General features: G+C 42.4%; 1 protein-coding gene across 4 annotated transcripts in view; it reads right to left on the reverse strand.

Moving 5' to 3' along the window:
- The window catches only part of zfhx4 (zinc finger homeobox 4), a 126,142-nt gene that overhangs the window by 80,219 nt on the left and 24,527 nt on the right, over positions 1-21,396 (reverse strand). For 2 of the 4 annotated variants that reach the window (XM_015028318.1, XM_015028314.1), the window contains exon 1: positions 18,878-19,372. The exons of the other annotated variants lie outside the window; for them this stretch is intronic. The gene's annotated coding sequence lies outside the window, so the exon portion shown is untranslated. Of the gene's footprint in view, positions 1-18,877; positions 19,373-21,396 lie in introns of those variants that run through there. 4 annotated transcript variants of the gene reach the window in all.

Below are 21,396 nucleotides of genomic sequence, written 5' to 3' on the forward strand. Positions count from 1 at the left end.
TAAATTTTTTTTACCTTTTTTTTTTTTTTTTTTTTTTTTTGTTGTCGTTGGCATCAGTCTTATTTTGCATCCCAGAAATACTAAAATAAAATGTTGTGCTTCTTCGTGATGTCTCACAAACCCACAGTTGGTTGTTTTCATATCTTTCTCCAGTGTCTGTCTTCCAAAGAGCCTGTTTAACATGTGATTGTGGGTAAAGCCTCTCCCCAGCAGTGGGTTTGATGGGTAATGCGACACATACAACAGGATTTACTACATGTCAGTGGTGTCATTTTGCTTCTTAGTTCATCGGGGGAGCGACCTCTTTGAATTGTAGCTCGGACATAAAACATTGCGGTTTATGAATTATGCATCTCTTTAAGAATGGAATTATGTCTTCCAGTTAAGCCAGTGTGTAAAGCACTTGGAACTGACACATCATCCCCCCTAATGCTAACAGGTTAAGAGCTGTTTACATGTGCGCTGCCTGCCAACAATAACATAAGAGTCAATTATTTTTCTTACCTCTGATTCCAATTGACCCCGCAACGTTTTTCCATAAATAAAGCACTGACAATGTCCAGAACACGTTGTGACAAACGTTTAGTGTTAAATACATCATTTTTTGCTTTTAGTTGGGTGTGCTCGCTGACTCTCACTTCTTTCGAGGCAAACAGCTAACAAGAAGCGTTTGTTAAAGTAAAAATGAATAAAAATGCAGAATAATCAAACCACCACCTATTAATTCTGTATTAACTATGACTGACTCCACATGTTGAAAGTTGTCATAGTTTCTCAGAGAGGAAGAGGTTAAATATGGCAAAATATCTTTCAATGATTAAATGTCTCAATATTTCTGCATGTGACTGCGGAGAGATTACACAAACTAACTCTTTCTGGCTTCACACTCTGTCCCCTATGTTCAAAACTCTTATTCTGAAGCATAAAACAAACAAGTTTCTGAGGGGTTTTTTTAATGGAGTACACTACTAAAGATGTAATTGGGCTGACAGTATACTACGAGCATTCAAAGAGTCTCCACAGTCACTAAATGTTTGTTTTTTTTTTTTTTTTTTCTTTAGTGGCAGCAGTATAGGCACCTTCTAAAACAAAGAAGACAAACAACTAGTAAGCATCGTCAGCAGACCTCGGCTGGTTAAGCAACGCTAAACTTTGCGGTCTGTATAAGCGACTCCTAGCAAAACCAAACTAAACTGCTCGACTGTATTTATTCAGTTCGATTTCAAAATTTTAAAAGCACAGCTCGAAATGCAAGTAGAATTTATGTAAAAAATGATCTACTGTGAAAACACAAAAAAGCTGCATTTTGATTGCTTTTCTGGCACGAGGACCTAGTTAGAATTAGCCATAATTAAAAACCACAATATATGGATTAGTAAAACCTGGAGTGGATTATTACTACAATAAGCATTTCTCATCTTTTTTTTGGGGCGGGGGGTTCCTGTGAACTCAGTATTATGCCGTCTTGTCTCTTCAGCTGAGTGTGCTGTTATGGTTACAGATAACTCATTGCATTCTCTTGATAGTAAACAAACCAGACAAGTCCATCGCCAGCTTATCTGAAGTTAAAGTTGAGTTTTAGATACAAAGACGCTCGACATTCACCAATCCACAAAGTACTTGTAGTCGGCTCCCTTCTAACTGCTCTTCAGTGTCTATGCTTTCACACCTTTTCCAGCAGCAGTACCCATTTGTCCTTCTTTTAAGGCAGATCATATTACTACCAGCTAAGAAACATTCCTGTTTCTCTCCCCCACTGGCTTTCCTTCGCTCTGCTAACCAACCAGACTACTTTAATTTGCAGGAGAGAAACAGACAGACAGATACATAGAGAGAAACTAACAATGAAGGGCTTTTTTTTTTTTTTTTTTTTTTTCCCAAATGCAGAAACAGTTCCCTTTTTTTAACAGGAGAACAAAGGAGGTGGCCTGAGCTGCTCCTACCTCTGTTTTTTAATTAAGCATGTCCCCCTTGCTTTCACACATATACGCACGGACACTGGCTGACACAAACACACACCTACACACGCACGCACACACAGTGAGACAGACACACATAACATTAAGGTAATTAAAGTGGCAGATCAGATCCACTGAGAGGCAAATAATAGCCCAGGAATGCCTGCTTTGGACACCGCAAGTTCTGATGGGTGAAAGGGGCTAAGAAACTCCTTAGCCTTTTGTTTTTCTCCACCCGCCCCTTTGCTCTTTCCCTTATCCTTCCATCTGCTTTTCAGTAGCCCCCTGAGAGGCCGAGAAGCAGTCAGTGGGAGGGGATTTCTTTTTTTATTTTAGTCTTTTACAACTTTACATCTTTTAGACTCAGATTAATCATAGTGTGCTTCCATTTCAGCTTGAAGCTACAGAAGCTAAATGCAATAGTCTACACAAAAAGCAAAGTTGCATAACGGCTTCCAAATATGCTAAAGTACGTCTTTTTAAGATTCTTAGCTTATACGTGTGCAGCTGATTCGCTGATACGACAGGGCTACAACAATATGCAAACCTTTCAGACCTGAGCTACTGAGCAGGTGCTGATGTCACGGTCACCTCCTGTTTTCCCTGTCTTGTCAGGCTATCGCGCATTAGCCGGAGTCACAGCCTGTTATATGTCAAACCTGTAATTGCAGTGTCGCCACACTGCCGTCTTTGTTTACGCCGCGATCTGCCGGATTCAAATTCTTCGTCGCTTACCGTCTGACATTTTATTTCAAAGGCAACAAGTGCCATTAAAGCAGCGGTGAATATTTACAGCCTTTTATAAATACTGGGATTTGACATATCCTTGATCTGGGGGGCGGGCGGCAAATTTAAAAAGTTTTTTTTTTTTTTTTTTTTACTCTTGTGAGAACACATTTAATGAGTGGTAAGAATACAACCAGGCCAAATGTCCGACGTGACCCAAGACGGCTAATGTCAAACAACAAAGTCAGAGGACAGCGTGAAACTATAGCTGTGTGTCCATTCTTTAAGGTCCCCATGAAGGTTAGCCCTCTCCCCGCATGTGGCCCCTCGGTCCGACACCAAATCTTCTATCAAAATGTCACCGAGCATTAACCAAAGACAAAGAGGAGAGACGGAATGAATGTCGCCGCATCCATCTCCCACTGTCAGCGCCATGAATAGGCCTACTCTGTCTAATTAGACCTGTTTATTTGTTGCCATGCAAAGATGAAGGGATGAAAAACGAACTGGATAAAGGAGGAGGAGAATTACCTCCCTTCCTCACAATGCAAGAGAAGCTTCGGTTGCCATCAAAGAGCCCCGGTGCATGTATGCGCAAACACATATGCACATGTGCACATGATCACAGAGGAGAGCCTAATGCTCTGTTTAAAATCTTAAAAGAAAGGAGAGAGGGAGAAAATGGGAAAGGATAGGAGGGGTGGGGGGGAGGGGGGTTAGGGCTTTTAGCATGACCAACTGTTTTTTGTCTTCTTTGCTCCTTAACAATCACAAAGGGTTTTAATGCAGCCTCTGTTTGTGGCCTAAAGGTGTAATATTAGACACAAGTTTCAGTAGATCTTAGCAGTGCCTCCCCACACCCTTTTTTTGCCCCCCCCCCCTCACCCCCCGTCCTCTCCGTTGTGTCTCCTTTGTGAGCAAGGGCCTTCATTACCAAGAACCACCTTGTCATTATTGCATTGGGCAGCCCAGACATCTTAAGATCCACTTTAACACAGTGATCCTGTTAAACAAATTACTCACACTGCTAAAATGTCTTTTAGAAAAATCTGGAAAAACCTAACGCCGGGTTGACATCAACAACGATACGGGACTGTTAAATGCGAACGAACGAAAGGAAAACAAGACTTCCAGGAGGTGGGGTTATGAGGGAAGAATGTAGAGGATAGAAGAGGCATTTTTATCCTTTTCTGAGACCAGGTATGTGGGTTCTATCCCTCAGGTTGATGACAAGTAAATTGGTCTCATTGGTTGCTCAGGTAACATTACACCTAACTCCCCTCAGGCTGATATTTCATTGTTAGGGAGAAAAAAAAAAAAAAAAAAAAAAAAACTGGTTGACACTGGAGATGAAAAGAAACAAAAGAGATTTATAGAAAATAGAGAAATAAAGTTGTACTGAAGAGTTTGCAAATGCATAGGCAGACCAGAATTTATTGTTTGTTGCTGTTGTCATCATTGACCTTCTTAACAATCCATGGCTATTTGAATCTTTTTGGATCTGATTGAGAACTGATTGCAGCAGCTTCTGTCCAAATGTCTACAAGACATTCACTCCAAAGATTTCCAATTCAGTTTGAGATACTTGTGTAGACCGCTTACCCCAAAGGTCAGTGTCGGCGATTATCTACCGCTCGCACAGCTTCATAGAGACAAAGTTTAATGGATTAAAGGCAACTTTGACTGGATTTAACATTCTTACAAATGGACTTTGGGCTTACGCGGGCCAGTTTAAATATATACCCAGGCCTCACGGCTTTGAAGAGGCTATATTTCAGACTAAATTCAAAGTGAAACACAAAAATAAACAGTGAGACACTGCTGGGTCACAGTCCCCACTTACTGGCCTTGCTAAAGATTTTTTCTGGCATCAAAGGAGAAGCCAATCTACATAGCTAATGCCTCCACTTTTTCCCCTCCCTTCGCACGAAGTGAAAACAGCAAAGACCGAGCGGAGTGAAAAAAAAAAAAAAAAACAAACTGGGGATTTTTCTTTTGCCGACAATCTGGAAACACTCTCTAGTTAATTAGAGTTGATTGGAAATGAACCGCACAAACAAAGGGCAGCCTATGTCCTGGCTATTACAACCAGGCATGCTTGTGTGCACGTGCACCAAAGGTTACTTAAGCTACCTTGGGAGTGCAAGATGCTTGCAGCTTGATGATGTGGACTCTTCCTCTCACTTTTTTTTATTTTTTATTTTTACTTCCCCATTCTGCCCCACGCACCCATTGCTCCTCCAACGAAGCCCAGTGCTGTGAAGAATGTGTGACGACCTCCACTGCCAGGGAGCAAAACTTCCAGCCCCTGATGCCACAAAAGCCAAGAAGGTAATTAAGTTTGAAAGAATAGAAGCACTACCACAAACAATGCGGCAGTGTCCATGGGGAGGGATATATGTGTGTGCACGTTGGACGGGGGGGCTGGAGAGGGGTTCATAGGGTGGGGGTCAGAAAAGCCATTAACATTCAGGGGCTGGGTGAAAGAGAGGAACGAGGGCAAAGGGGAACTGAGGATGGCATTCGTTCTCTTTTTGCTTCCCCGTCTTTCTCTGTCGCAGCATGACTCGCCCGTTCATTCGCATTATTTATCTCTCTTCTTTTTATTTTGTTTTCCCCTCAATCAGCCCAACAGCTGGCATGGACCCCCCCTGTTCCTCCCTCATCACCACTCCTACCCATATGCAGTAGCTCCGTTTCGCTTTGTTTCAGGTCCCTTCATTGGGTGGGTGTTCGTCCTTGTCATATGAGGGGATTCCCCCAAGCACATTCAGCCACGCACGCAGTTTCAAACGAGCCTCCGACTGTCTGCATGTTCTGTCTTCAGGCTGAAGCATCCGAGAAAAGTCTGACAGGTACACAAGGCAGCCTGGTTGGATACCACTGGAGAGCGCTACGGACAAACTAAATTAGCACCCCTCAAGCGCATGCTTACACATGCAAACATTTGCAATATGCGATCCCAAAGAAACACACAGGGAGCTTTCATCTTTTTTGCCACATCTCCAGAACAGCAACAAAACTCAATTAGCAAAGAATGTAATTTTATTTACAGAGTTCCAAGTAATCACACACACACACACACACACACGCACGCACGCACGCATTCGCGCACACAGACTTGCAAAGTTTAGGCAAACTGTCCCTCTCCCACGTGGTTGGAGCTAAGAAAGAAGTATTCATCGCCCGTGCGTGTGTATGTGTCGGCGCGAGTGAATCTGGGTGTGTGACTGCGCGAGAGCGTGCGTGCATGTGTGTGTGTGTGTGTGTGTGTGTGTGTGTGTGTGTGTGTGTGTGTTCGCACAGTGGAACGATCATGAGACGCATTTACGTCAGATGAGTGATTCAGGCAAACCACTGCTAATTTCAGTGAAGGCTTCTTCTCAGGATGGATGGGGCTGCTGAGAAAATGAGAAAAGCTAGCAGTCGAGGGGAGCAAAACTCAACTTGGGAGCACGTTTGTGCAGACCTTTCCACATCTACTGTCAACTCCTGGACAACCGACGAAAGCAAGTCACCTTCTAATTGCGGTGTTGCAGTGTTATGTCTGTGCTAATCTGTTTCGCTTTGTCTCTGCATCTCACCAGAGACGTGGATTAGTGCTAAAATGATGACTGCTTAATCCTTGATTTGCCTGTGCTAAATAAATATTAATCTACCCTGCTCATCATGCTCTTGTAAGGTACAACATACACAATATGAGAGGGTTAAGCTGTTACATAAATCATAGCCTTATCTTTTGGATGAGACCAAATCATGAGACCATACACACACACATGCAAATGCACACACACCTCCTCTCTACAAAAAACACATCAGGCTGAAGGGGTTGACAGTGTGGGATTATTTGCCACTGAAATTAATAATCCTGCTAAATACAAATCCTTAAAAAAAATCTCTAAAATACATGTTTTAGAAGTGCATAGATACACACAAATATCACTAAGTTGCATTGATTGTTTTTTTTTTGTTTGTTTTTTTTTGTTTTTTTGTTAATATATCTCACCCTGCCTCTCAGCCAGTTTGTTTGGAAATACACATTTGAGACCATAAAAAGTGAAAGCTGTCACTGGTGAAATCCCAAACTCAAACACACACACACACACACACACACACACACACACACACACTTAAATCGACAAGGCCTTGGTGGTGCAGCTCAGAAGAGGTTAAGCAAACACAGTCCACGTCAGTCAAGGATAGTGTGCACAGACACAGAAAGCAGCCTCTGACGCAGGCATTTCATATTCACCTGGCAAATATAAATGACAGGGTTTATGCTGCATTCAATAACACCAGAGTCAGGCTCTCTGCTAATATTACAAAATAAAAATTGCAAAACACCATGAGCATGTAAGATTGTGTGTATGTTTATGACTTGACACAATATCCTCGAGTAGAGAAAGCAGAAATAAGAAAAACATGATGTAATTTTCCAGCTCTCAAATATCTTTTGCAAGACCAGTAGGTCCTGCTGATTCTCCGAAGGCTATTATTAAGCACTACAAACTAATGTAGCAACTCCTGCTACTTGTTGCCAAATTCCTTTTAAGGAAAAAAAATGTCACAAATGTTGAGCTAACTGGTGAAAGATTTCTATCGGAACCAAGCGACAACATGGAAATATGTCTGAACACAGAAAATCCCCGGACAAGTCAACAGGTTTTACAGCAGCCGTGTGTTTGCCGCCTGTCTCAGATGCTTATTATTACTCAATTATGGCCTAAGCAGGTAGGGACACCTCGTCTCTCCTGCGTGTCGCAGTCAGCTGATTTATGTTTGCTGAACCTGTCCTTATCAGGCTGATTATACAGTCCCAGGGGGAAGAGAAAAGACGAACCCAAAAACTGTCCCCGGATATTTTATTGTCATTTCTCAGACGTGCTTACCGAATCCTCCGCAAATCTTCCGCTTCCTTTGAAAACAAAGTTTAAAGTTCAGGTCCCCACTGTTTTCTAAAGACGGCACTCGGCGGGACCCTGGCCCTGTCATTATTTTCATAAACATAATCATAGGGCAGGTATCCTGACTGACGCCACGAGCTATGCGCCGCTGACTAAAACATCTCCTGAACACCTCTCTGACACGCCACAAAAAGATCATTAATGTCTCGAGCTTTCTCAACAGGAGAAAAAAGAAACAAAAAAAAAAGAAGAAGTGCTTACCTTACATTAGAGAAAAAAAAAAAAAAACGAACATATGAACACCTATTTAGCCTCATACAGATGGAAGAAGAAACAGGGGGTGTATGGAAAAACACACAATACCTTTTGGGCTTTCCAAGAGCTTGACTACTCGTGACAGGTCTAATTTCTGGACCCAGGGAATTACTAATTAACTTAAGCTTTCGGCTCTCTATTTAATTAGAGAGGTCTCCAAATGAACTTTAGACCAAAGCCATTTGCTTTTTAAACAAACCCCCTTTTTTCTGACAGCTGTTGTGAGTTTGCCCTCTTCTCACAAAAAAAGAAAAAAACCCACAAGCAAAGCTCAGTTGTTATTTATGCCATCACAGGCTCTTTTCCTGTAGGAGGATAGAAAGAGAGCTTCGAGAGAAAAGGAAGCGCGCACACACACACACACACACATACACACAAAAAAAATAGAGCAGAGAAGTGGAAAAGTGTACAATTTAATTGGATTTCACTACAAACAAACAACTGCCACATGTAATTAGCATAGTTTTAGATTAACGCCACAATATTCCTTTTATCAAATAAACACCCCGTCTAGGCCAGCCTGCTGAGAAAGAACCAGATAAAAAAATTGGACCCATTACCTCGATTTCTTTTTTTATATGTATATATAAGCAAAATAGAACCAAATTTAAATCATCTTGTCTGTTTTTTAAAAAAAAAAAACCTGAGCGTTGTTCTTTACGCGACAAGCAAAATGCGCAAACGCCATAGAATGTGAATACTAAAGAAAAATGACGTTTTATCCCAAAAAAAAAACAAGAAATGCAATGTTTCAAGTGCAGATGAAAAGTTCTGCTTCTCATTTCAAAATATGCTAAAAGGATAAGTGAGGGTCTCCAACAGCCTCAACACTAACAGACCATCCATCACCGCGCAGTGGCAGTTGTTTAGGTATAACATTAAGGAAGAGGTCCATTCTTCAAAATACTTTGCTTTTTTAGCCGCTCCTCCAAAGCCTCTCTAATATCTGCTCATCTTTGCCGTGGTGAAACAAAGCAAAACTCCCCTCACTATTTAGTCTAGGTGCAGAGAACTGATACATCAGTGAAAACCGCTGACAAAACGAGCCTTGTTAATACCTGCAATTTCATATACAAGAACATTCCAGTGCCTGCTCTGCTCTTCTTCTTTTACTGTCACAGAAAAGAGGAGTCTTGTCTCTTTCTCCCTCTTTTTTTTTCCCTTTCCCCCCCCCCCCAAAACCCCCCACTTTCTGAAAAAGCAAATAATTTAAGATTATTCCACAGCTGGTGCCAGGCCAAAAAAAGAAGTTGGGTTCTGAGAGGGATACTTTTGGCTTAAACCTTCCTTAGGGAGTTGTGGAGACACATGTTTGCTTCTCTGCTTTGGAACAGACTGAGACCAACACAAGGAAAATAAATCGTTTTACAATTTATTTTATTGCTATTAATCCAGCAAATACAAATTGGACGCAACCAGACTTTCTTAGGGCGGCCTTTACGAGCGAGTATTTTAGCAACTGGAATAGAAAAGTGTTATTTGTAATTTAATCCTTGGGATACCATAGAGAAACTCTTTTTCGCAGGGACGTCATGCGCAGTCATATCGCCATTTTAATGCCGTTTCAAATACATTCCTGAAATTATGCATAGGGCTTTTTTTTTTTTTTATGTCAGTGGAATCTGGAATTTAATACTAATCAGAACGAGCGTTTCCATGCAATCCAAATCAAATTCCTTAGTTTCTTCATTTCAACTCTCATTACACTGTTTGTTTAAGGCCACAAGTCATGCATAATTAATTAGCCACTTATTCCCTGACAAACCTTGCCAATGGCCTTGATATCCACGTGCAATTGCCTTCAGGAATACCAAATGTCAATCATGTCACAAACCTGCAAAACAAATTCAAACACCGACACATACAGGAAAAAAAAAAAAAAGTGAATTAAAAAGAAAGCAGGATTTATCTGATTTATACATTTTAATGATTATCCCCTATTGACACAGTCTCCGTGTTTTCTCAGACTTCAGTCTTTCCTTAAGGTCTATTAATGCGCACACATCTTGTGACTGGGCTCTCTGCCTTTTCAATCCTTTTCTTTGTCTTTGGCCAACGGGGAAAAGAATGTATAATTTGTCATGAGATGTCTTATGCTATTGTGGGGTGTTTTTTTTTTTTTTCTCAAACCTGGAGAGACTTAGTCATTCATCAACTTTTTTTTTTATTGTTTCCCCTTCCAAGCTCAGAGATTGCTGCCTCCTCTGTTTGAATGAAGTACTTGTGCATATTTGTCATGGTTTTGTTTTTATCTTGCCAGCTTTCATAGCTCTGAAAATACTTCTGAGAGCAATCGATAGAACGTGGCATATAACCTTTTGTACCGCGTATTGTTTTCTTGGTAAGTACAGGAGGGACAAACCTTTCTAAAATAAAAGGCTGCTGAACACTTTGGTGAATATATGTGAGATAAGGACTTTGAGGCTCTCACATGGAGTTGAAGAGCTGAGGAAGTGTCCTTCACAGTGAATGTATTTTGAATTGCAGAGGACAATCAATGTCAGAGCCTGACAGTCTGGCCGGCATAAACTTTTTTTTTTTTTTTTTTTTTTACATCTTGACACAATACCACGTACTGTATTCTTCCAGAATTTTAACATGAATACGTGTCTTTACTTTCTATTTTACGGTGAAAATTTTAAACTGAACCGATTCGCATTCGGCCCTCGATCTGAAAATATCCCGCTTATTCTTCGTAGCAAAAATAGCTTGAGCTCTTTTTGTGTCCAGCCACAGATTTGATTCTGAACTTTGACTGGGTCATTTTAGCAGATGGGTATGCTTAAATCTAAACCTGCCCAATGTGGTTCAGTGTTTTGTTCCTGCTGTTCAAGTTTAAGTCTTTAGCGTCTGTCACTTTTATTTCTAAGACTGGCCTACATTAAACTCGGTTCATCTTTTTTGTTGACCCTGTCCAGTTTCCTTCTCCCTCCTAAGGTCTCCACAGAACAGCTGGATTAATACAGAGAATTATTTACACACAAAAAAAGTTTGATTTACTAATTACGTGATTCAGAGGGCAGACGGTTGCACTGAACTTTATTTAGAAGAACAGAGTAAGGGGGTTTGAACACAACTGCACACTTCTTTTCAGATTTTTAGCCGTAAATGAATGGAATACCATCTCTTGGCTTTTGCTTCATATGTTCGATAATATGTGAAAATAAACTGACTTAGATGTAAATTAAATTAAAGCAGCGCATATTATACTGTGTATATTATGATATTCAGTATGAGATTAGCAGTTTCTCTTTGCATTCAAACTGCCTGGTAATTTACAGTTTACTCCCAGTATCAGAGCACCTGTCAGAGAGGAAAAGAAGAACATCCACTGATAAGAGATGAGACAAAAAGCAAAGGAGAACATGAGACAGACACACCAAAAGGACACCCAGAGAAAGCAATCAGCAATACAAGAGAGAGGCCTCATTTTTTTCATCAGTCTATTTTATTTGACCTAAACCTGAGAATCTCTGCCACCCCCGAGGCCCTCAGGACCTCAGATCAAACAGATAGAATACTCAAACACACGGCCCTGATTGTTCTTTCCCCACCCTCCGAAATCCCCACCCCACTTCCACTTTGAAATGAAAAGAATAAACATATTATTCCAAATACTCAGACCCGTGTTTTTCCATGGCTAATATCCTGTATGGGATGGCCGATGCAAAATAGGCAGGAGAGCCTGAGAACGGGACAGAGCACAGAGGGTAGAGAAAAATCCCCCACTTTCTATTTTCCCTTAAGAGACCAATGAAGGCCTGTCGAGATGAGAGAAAAAGAGAGAGAGGGAGAGCGATGGAGACATGAGAGAGAGGGTAACGCAATCCTGGCTGGCGCTGGACCAACAGCAACAAAAACATTTAGATAACCGCGCTCAATAATGAACGATTTCAATGAGGACAAAAATTACATTTCCTACAGATAACATGCCCCCTTCCCATAACAGAGTCAAAAGAGCCTTGAAACCACGTCATGCTGAAGAGTGGTGCACTGGAGTATTATGTTAGGGGAGGGTTTTAGTAACTATATTAGTATCCTTTTACCCCGCCAGAGACAGTTCTTTTACTGGTTGAAAGAAGTTGCCAAAGCTGAGAGAGACAGGGAAAAATATAGAGCCTTTACAACAATCTGACTGGAGCTACAAGAAAAGCAACAAATCTCTCCTTAACTGACTCGGCCTGTGCTGTAGCACTACCAGCAGCGTGGCTCGCAATGTTACCGAATGTCAATACACACCATAAGGGCCACTCCAGATAAAAGTCCACGTACACATAACTCAGGATCTCTGCGGCACACTTGATCCTCACAGGTGGCGTGGGTCACGGCGAGAATGGCATCCCCACCTTTCTCATCCACTAAGCACTCACTTCCTTTCAAGCCAAAATCTGTCAAGTTGCTCGAGAGGGGAAGAGGCAAGAAAAGAGGAGATATAGCGTGGAAAGGAGGCAGAGAATAAGAGAGCAAGTCTTTGTCCTCTTCCACTCAGCTCCAGCGTGTTTCCTCCTCGGGTCTGTCCGGGGGATTAGCATATGAAAGGCGAAGGAAGGCGTGCAAAAGGTCAAAGAAAGAGTATCCCATCCAATGAGAGACAACAAAAACAGGCCACACCGGCCTTTGTGCTGCTCATGTTCTCCACCGTCTAACCTCATGCCCCTCCCTTAACCCTGGATCATTTCCATACACCAGAAGATGACGGTTGATCATAAATTACTTACTATGTCGAGCTGGGTCATATGGTAGTCACGGTGGCGATTTTAAACCACCCTGGCAGTCCCTCCGAGCTCGCTCACACACACACACGTGCACACGCGCACGCGCGGGCGATCACATAAAACACACCTGCTTCGAAATTTCACAGTTGCCTCAGTCTGGATGATATCCCACCAAATCCTCGGCAAACATCTCAATAAAGAAAAATGTAAGAGCAGTGTAGTTTGATTTGATCCACGAAAGCCGCTCCCTTCCTTCCATGTAAATACTACCTGAGCCTCGACCATCCACTACATAATTGTACACTCCAGTGCTTTAGGGATCCAGTTTAGTATATATATGGAGGCTTAGGGATTTTACCAGTCTCCACTGTTACTCTATTATCATACATATTGCTCCACATGACAACTTCCTTCTGCTGGAGTCTGAACAAACACCTGAAAACACTGGTCTTGTGTTTCCGGGGTTCTCCCCGGCACAGACAGTCAAGTACTGGTAGCGGCCTGGGAGACGGGGCCAAGCGGAGAGGAGGAGAGAGAGGGAAGAGAGAAAGAGCAAAGGGGTAGAGCATTTCATCTCTCTTTCATCTCTGTCACCCAGTCAAGCGTTCAATGCCCCATTCAGCGCCTGCCCAGCATTATGCAAAATAATGCTAATCCCTTTTCCCGTGCTTTCACACTTGTATAAACTGCCGTTCCTGCCTCTGAAAAGCAATTATATCAGTTTACGTTCCTGTCAAAAAACAGGATTAGCATGCAAGTACTAGTAGCACCAAACTAGGCCTAGTTTCTATCCACCTTTGGCTATCAGAAAGCACAGCACATGAAATGTTTGTCCACCCTATTCCCAATAAAGGGAAGTCGGGCTGCTCGGCTGGGGGTATGGCTTTTAATGTGTTGTAATTAGATATTTAGATGAAATGAAGAGAGGGTCTGGAAGTTTCAGAGGCAGAACTCCTCGTCCTTGTTCTTCTGTTCCAAAACCTCCTTAGCCAGAGTCTCAGCTTTGTGAAATCCCCATAAAACAAATTCAGCGGCACTACCACACAGGGCTACGCCGGTCCCACACGTTTTTCACTTGTCTTGCTACATGGTCTGTAAGTGTGTTACATATGTGGCATGCAGATTATCTGCTGTTCCCCCGTCCCAACATGTTGTCTCCACATGCAGACAGACTGGCCTGCACACATGCAAACACACACTCGCAGGGCAGACAGAGTGTTTTTGAATATGCAAATGCTCACAGTAGCGAAACGCTGTAAACAAGAGTCGGTGTGGACTTGTTTAATCTCGGACAATCAGGCCTTTCCCCCCCCCCCAACTTTTGGGGGTGGGAGGGTGGTCGGTGCACCCATCCCGACCGATGACAGATCAGGGACAAGGACATTAGTCTGGACAATTACAAATGTCGTCATGGTGACTAATGAAATTTGGCAAAGTGGCCATCCATAGACTTAAATGACCCTAGCTGGTTAGGTGCTAGCGCTGGGGACTGGCTGCTTGCTGCTGGCCTGTTGCCTTACACACACCCGTTATTCTCTTTTCTGCCACCGTGGTACAATAGACGCACTTGTATCTCAGCCGATACCCACCGGCAGTACAAGCTCTCCGCCTGACAATTTGCATATGTTAATATAATTAAGTGCTAATTACACTAAAACTCGCATATTCACAAGTACCCTCCCCGGGAGCTATGCACGAGCTTGATCTCGTTCCAAGTCTTTAACCCTCCGCCGTGCCTTGCTTGTGTGCGAGTCTGTGCGTGTGTATGCGTGTGTGTGTGTGTGTGATAGAAAGAAACTGCGAGTTAGTAGTGGTGCCCCAGGGCTGACACAGGAAGTTCCCCTCTCTCAGACATGATGCTGAGCTGCAGTGAACTTCTTAGCTTCTCCCCTGTTCAGGCCTCCCTGGGCCAGAAGACCCTGACACGACGACTACTGCACATCGTCAACCATCACAAATGCACACACGAGTGCAAACAAAAGGTTCAGAGGTTGAATATCTTTGCATCCAAAAGTTTGCATTTTTTAAGGCTGCGTAATAGATGTTGCATAAAAGAAAATCTAAGGGAGAAGAAGAGGTATAAAAGAGACAGCTTGAAACGGGACATATTTACACTAACTGTAAAAAAAAAACAACAGAAAAAAGCAAGTGCAGGTACTTGAAGTTTAAACTTGAAGAACTTATTTCCACCCTTACATAAAAGCAAACACCTCTTACGTACGGAACACACTGGACTTGCCCAACACCGAAACCACAGAAAACAGGTGCCAGGAAGGACAACAGTCATTGGAGCTATTGATAAAAGACAAGAAAAAAAGAAAAAAAAAACAACATGATTCCCTTCAGGGAGCATGTGTGCCTGGATGTGAGAGTGTGTAGGCCTGCCGTTTTGATAATGGAGGACAGGCGGTTGTGCTTTTCACATTGTAATGGCCATGAATCAGGGAGGAAGCCAAGCGGTCGAGCTACAATTAGAGTTCTTTTGTGCCTCTTCCTCTGTCTCTTTTTCCCTCTTTTTTTTTTTTCTTGCTTTCATTCGCTGACACTCTACCTATCGAGGGTACGTTAAAACAGTCCACACTGCTCTGCTGCAGAGGGCGAATGAGGGGAGAATCTGGGCTGAATGGAGGAAAACTCACACTGCGCTGCTGCCGGACACGCACGGACACATGCGTGCACGATGCACGCACCAGATGGCACAGCAAGGCAAATTAAATAAACACACACACACACACCTATAGCCAGACAGAGGCCTCTGTGTGCACTGTCCCTTAATGAATGTCTATTGGTAGTCAGAAGGTCCAAGCTCATTTAGTTGACTCTCAAATGAGATGCAGCATTATGGCTATGGTAATACGCTCCTCCCTTCCCCGATAATCATACGCAGGTCATTGTGTCAGAGTTATTCATTTCAATCACACGCGCACGCCAGATGTTATTATGCAGGAGAGTAAATCTCTCCAGTGGGTGTCGATGGTTGCCTATTCAAAAGAGATGAAAAATAAAGAAGAAGGAGGGGAAAAAAAATGGATATTGCTCCAGCAGTCCAGCGTGTAGTGAGCTATACTGCTCACTGGAGCATGACAGCTGGTAATGCAGGTTCGGATGTAGCTCCGCGTGTGTCTTTTTGAGGCAGTGGGAAGCTCCCCCTTTACTAATACCTGCTTCTCGGATTACCACAGCGTCTTAAGTATTCAACCATGCTCCTATTTCCCTATTCTGCCTTTTTAGTCAAATTGGCTGTCTTTACACTGTAAAGCAGCGATATACCCCTCTTTACCAAAGGCCTATGGGGGTGAGGGGGGGGATCCACGAAGAGGAACATTAAAATGCAGCAATAGCCTTGTTGCAAAGCTTCTCTCTATTTCTTTCTGTCTCTTTCTGCAGCAACGGCTTCTAAATCATCCAGCCTCCTCTATTAGACGGGAGACTTATTGAGGTAGAAACCATAAAAAATGAAGAAGGGAAATTTAATCCCTGAAATATTGATTTGCACATTAATATCAGATAGGCAGAGGGCAATCTAGCCGGGTGGAAATGACACATTGTCGACCCCTAGGAGAGGCCCGAGCCAATCTTCTAGCTGCATGTGTCTTAGACCCAGGAGTTATAGGACAGACTCAGCCCCTGTCTCTCTCTCTCTCTCCCTCTCTCTCTCGTTCCCTCTCTCCTCCTCCTAGTACCCTCTCATCCCTCTTGCCCCCCTCCATCCACACCCTTAATGAAGGCTGCAATGCTGGAAATGCATTAGCTTTTAATAATCAAGAAGCATTTTCAAGCCAACAGCTTTTGTCCTTCGAGGGCTGTCTGCCCATCTTTTACACTATATATGCCCGAGCGCGCGTGTGTGTGTGTGTGTGTGTTTTAATCCCTCCCTCTGCCATGGGTAAAATGAATGTTGTGAATTGCTTAACTAACAAGAAAAGAGATACACAGTCAGTCTTTGAAAGTGCACCCAGCACAGAAAAACAAAAACAAGAGGCCTGGAATTCTACAATTATATAAAAAAAAATTATATATATATATATATATATATATATATATATATATATATATATATATATATATATATATATATGTGTGTGTGAAAGACAAAGGATAAAAATAAAACGAGGGGGGTTGGGGGGAGAGAGAAAATGTCTTATTATGGAATAATATAGTGTGAGACAACACCATCATTAACTGATGAAATGCATTGCAATTAGACGGGATCATCTCGTTTCATAATAATTTTAATTCTTTTATCAGGGCCTGGCCTGCGTGTTTTCGTGTGGAAGTAGAGGCTTTTGTGCAAATGGAGCTGGATTGTCTGATTGAACTGAGGATCTAATCCTGTCTAATAAACATCAATCCTTGGCTTAATAAACAAGCAGGCAAATGCAACAAAATCATGCAGACGATGTGGAAGAGGAGACGTCGAGTTAATTCTGTTTTTATCTTTAAATTAAAATGTTGTAATAATATTAATAATTATTATTATTAACTATTATTATTACAACAACTATGCTAACTGTGACAGGAGATCGTTGTTTTTTTATTATTATTAATCTGTCTTTTATTTATTCTACATTTGTATTATCTGTTTTGTTTTTATTAAAATTATTGGTTTCGTTATGAATAACTACAAGCATCCACCAATCAAACACATTTCACCGGTGTTAAGCCGTCTAAAATAATTAGAGAAATTGTTGAGGGTAAGTAGATACACTCGGAGAATAATAAAGGACAACAAAAGCAGTCCTATAAAAATAAGGTCGCTCATATTAGCGCATCGTTCACCCAGAGCGACTACTCATTCTTCCCGTACACACACTCTCTTTGGACCGTTGCATAGCCGCGGTGGAGAATGACCAGACCCTTGGCCCTGGTGTGTGTGTGTGTGTGTGTGTGTATGTGTGTGTGCGTTTTTTTGTTTTTTTTTCCCAACCTCCTGTGCGATCGATGTCCCCCCCTGTCACTGACCACCCCTTTGAGATATAAAAAAAAGAAAAGAAAGAACAGCAACCAGGACGCAAAAACGCCAGAGAATCCACATCCCTACTCCTATTCCCTCCTGTAAAATATTACTAAACAACACTTTAAGAAGGTGTTGCAACCAGCATCTTCCAGGACTATTGATGGAAGGTGAATTTGTGTAATAAAATGATAGTCATGGAACTCGTGACTTTTTTTATGAAAACAAAACAAACAAACAAAAACAACAACAACAACAAAAGCTAAATAAGAATGATTATTTTTAAAAAAAGTTTGTTTAAATTTATTGATGGGATTAATGGTGTAAATTGAGAATGAAGTCTGAATTTTTGCAAATGCCAATGTTTGGGGAAACCAGAAGCACCAGGAGTTATCTCTAAAGGGACTCCGTGCAATCAGGAGACAGGCGATCGCTCTCCCCCTTCCGGGCGACGCAGCTGCCCGAGCTTCGGTAACAAAAAAAAAAAAAAAAAAAAAACACAGACCGATCTCTAAGTCCAGCAGGTAGTAGCAAATACCGTGTGCTTAAGTTGCGGATCTCTTATAAAAATAAAACATTTCCGTCCGGTTGCTTTCAAAGAATTGCACTCTCGCAGATGAGAGAGGATCGTGTCGGGGGAGAGAAACTGATCACCTCAGTGCGAGAAAGCCGACTTGTATGGAAAAAAAAAAAAGAAAGAAAGAAAAGAAAGGTTTTTAGCGCGGCGGATCCAAAACTGCGGTTCAAACCGGGCTCTCTGAGGGTTAAAGACTCATAATGGGCCGGTACGATGTGTGGAAACGACAAAAACCGGACACATCGAGGGGAAAGAAGCTGGAAGCGGACATGTCCGAGGAGGAATCGGACTCCAGGAAAAAGGCAACACACATCCGCACTGCAAAGCCACAGAGACGCTCGTCTCGTCTCACGCTTTTATCACTAAATCCGCACACGACTCGAGATGGACTGCAATTCGTGTAAAACTTTGCAAAAGACCGGTCGTGTTCGGCACGTATTCCCACGGACACATGCGTAAAAAAAAAAAAAAGAGCGTCTCCAATCCTGACAGTCGCCTGTTTTTACTGTAGCCAAAGCGCTGGAGTTGCACTAACATCACCATATCCCCCCTGTGTTGTGGGTTAAAAAACACCCAGCACCTGTTATCCGGGCAACCAAGGTGTCAAAGATCCTCCACTCAGATAGATAATCGATACCCGACCCCTAAATTTAAACACACGCACCCCCAAAACTACTCAATAAAAGTTAAAGGGAGAGGTGGAAAGGAAAAGAAAGAAAAAAACTTACTTTCTTCCCCCTCCAAAAGCGTCACCTCCGCTCCACTCTTTGCTCCTGGCTTTATAAAACAGTCACATCCAGCGGCTTGCGAAATTAGACAACAACAAAAAAGAAAAAAAGAAAAAAAAGAAAAAGAAAAAAAACGTGGAAAATTACAATAATCCTCCAACTTTATAATGGGAAAAAAAGGGGTAAAAATCACAAATGACAAGCGTTTTTTTGGAGAGCTATCCCTTATTTTGGTTCCGGTGGCGGTGGAAACGACGTGTCGACGGGGGCTGCCTCGCAGTTTCTCTCGTTGGACGGGAGGTCGGGGAAACGGAGGAAAGGAAATGAAAATCCGATATGTCTTTATTCTGCTAATTATTATCGTTTTAGCCCTGTTTAAAAAAATGGCTGATTAAGTTGAGTGCGCATGTCTTTGTGTGTCTATTTCCCGATATGCACTCTGGGAATGGGTAGAGAGACAGAGAGAGAGAGAGGGCGAACGGGAGAGAGAGAGAAGAGAGAGAGCGAGAGGAGAGAGAGGAGAGGGAGGGAGCAAAAAAAAGGAAAAAAAAGGAGACGGAGAGGGAGGGAGAGAGGAGAGAAGTGTAATTAGTGAGTTGATCAACAGTCTCCACATTGCAAATGACGCGCACACGGAGCCCTGGCGGCCGCAGAGGTCCATGCGCTCAGAAAATCCCTTTTGTGCAGTTGCTCTCTGAGGGACCAAATCACATGTAGAACAATGGACAAACGCCTCCCTCTATTACTAATAATAACCACCCTAACGCTAAAAGTCAACCTCCGCTTTTATCCCACAATTGAAAACCATCTTTAAAAAGATAATTCTTTTAGAATATTTTTTTTTTATTTTTTTCCCGAGAATGAGATTACCTTTAAAGTTTGCGCACTGCTGTTTGTCATCAGCTTGATTTTTATTGATTATGACACCACAGGTGAATTACGCTCAGAATGAGACTGACTGCAGATTATGTGGATGTTGTTGTTGTTTTTTTTTTCTTCTTTTCTTTTTTGAGGTCTTACTGATGTCCTTATTTGATTGCATTTTAAGCATTCTGACAAAACAGACGGAGCCTGCCTTAAAGTAAAAGTGATAATGTGAGTGAAGATAAGAAATCAAACAGAATCGGACGGTGAAAACTGGCCTGTGCCGCACATCAACACATACCAAAACATGTGACAAAACTCGTGCATCTAAGCTTATATCCTACCTTTTACTTTTATTTTTCTAAAAAAAAAAAAAATTAAAAATAAATTGCGTATTGTGTAAATTCTACATGTATGACTATTAAAGCTTAAAAAAAATCAAAGCCACAGAGCTTCACACTAATCCACCGCATGTCTGAAAGACATCTTGTGCCCTTTCGAGACCGCTGAGGCCCCGGGTGGGTTCAATAGAGTCAAATTGAAAAAGATCCAATATGGGGTCACCCCAAAAAAAAAAAAAAAAGAAAGAAAAAAAATCCCCCTACGTGTTCAAAGCTCGGTTTATGTTTACTGTTCTATCAAAGTGACCCGCTTATTTGACCGTATTTTCTTTTTCAATGCAAACCATTTACTGTGTTTCCCCCCATCGGGTCCCTTAATAGAGGCTTTTTTTGGGGTGGTGGTGGTGGGGGGGGCTTTAGAGGAAGACTTTTCACATTCTCAAACGGGAGAGAAAATCAAGAGATCTTGTTCGCCTTCATGGAGAAAAAAAAAAAAAATCGAAGCTGGGGGTGAATTGAACTGCATGAGCCGGGACTTGGGATGTGATGATAAGGCTGCTGCTGGCAAGTGAAGTACTAGGGTCTGCTTTGCAGCCACATTGACTGCACTGCACTTACACCAACTGGATCCTTAAGAAGCCAAGAGATCCGAGCCCGACCCGACCCGAGGCTGTTTATTCTGGGTTTAGAGAGGTCTCTGACAAAGAGGGGTGGGTGGGTCGAGGTGATGAACGGAGGCGTCACTTTCCACCCGGATCCAAGGCGCTTGCTGCTGCCGTGGCTGCTGTTGCTGCAGCTGCTTCCCTGTCCTCCAGGGGGGTTTTCTAGTCCGTCCGCCCTGGGAGGCGTCGCTCACAGACGGCTTGGAGAGTCGAGTCGACCCCGCTGCTGCAGCGAAACGCGCATATAGAGTCCGCAGGGACCATTGCGTGCGCCTACCCAAAAGCTGCAGGAAAAGGACCTATTTATCATTTGCGACTTTGTAACACCTAAATGGAGGACTTTACATAAAACGGCGTGATTTTTTTTTCTCTCTCTGCTTTTCTACGTTTCTGAGAGGATGTGCTTATTTCCTACTTTATAGTGATTAACTTGGTGCGCACAGTCCACATTTTCTGCGGAGATGCATTTGCTATTTTTTGCTTGTTTTCTCCTAGAAAATGAGAAAGTGCAAAGCGGATTTAGACGGCTGATACAGGCTAGCACTTATCTTAACATCTTGCGTTTCTTTTTTTCTTTTTTTTTTTTTAAATTCACCTCCCCCCTTCCTTAATTCTTCACACTCTCTCTCACCCATGGAACAAAATGTCATTT

Source organism: Poecilia latipinna, unplaced genomic scaffold (genome assembly GCF_001443285.1).
Source record: "Poecilia latipinna isolate Pla-1442-1.1 unplaced genomic scaffold, P_latipinna-1.0 Scaffold120, whole genome shotgun sequence".
Lineage (NCBI taxonomy): Eukaryota > Metazoa > Chordata > Actinopteri > Cyprinodontiformes > Poeciliidae > Poecilia > Poecilia latipinna.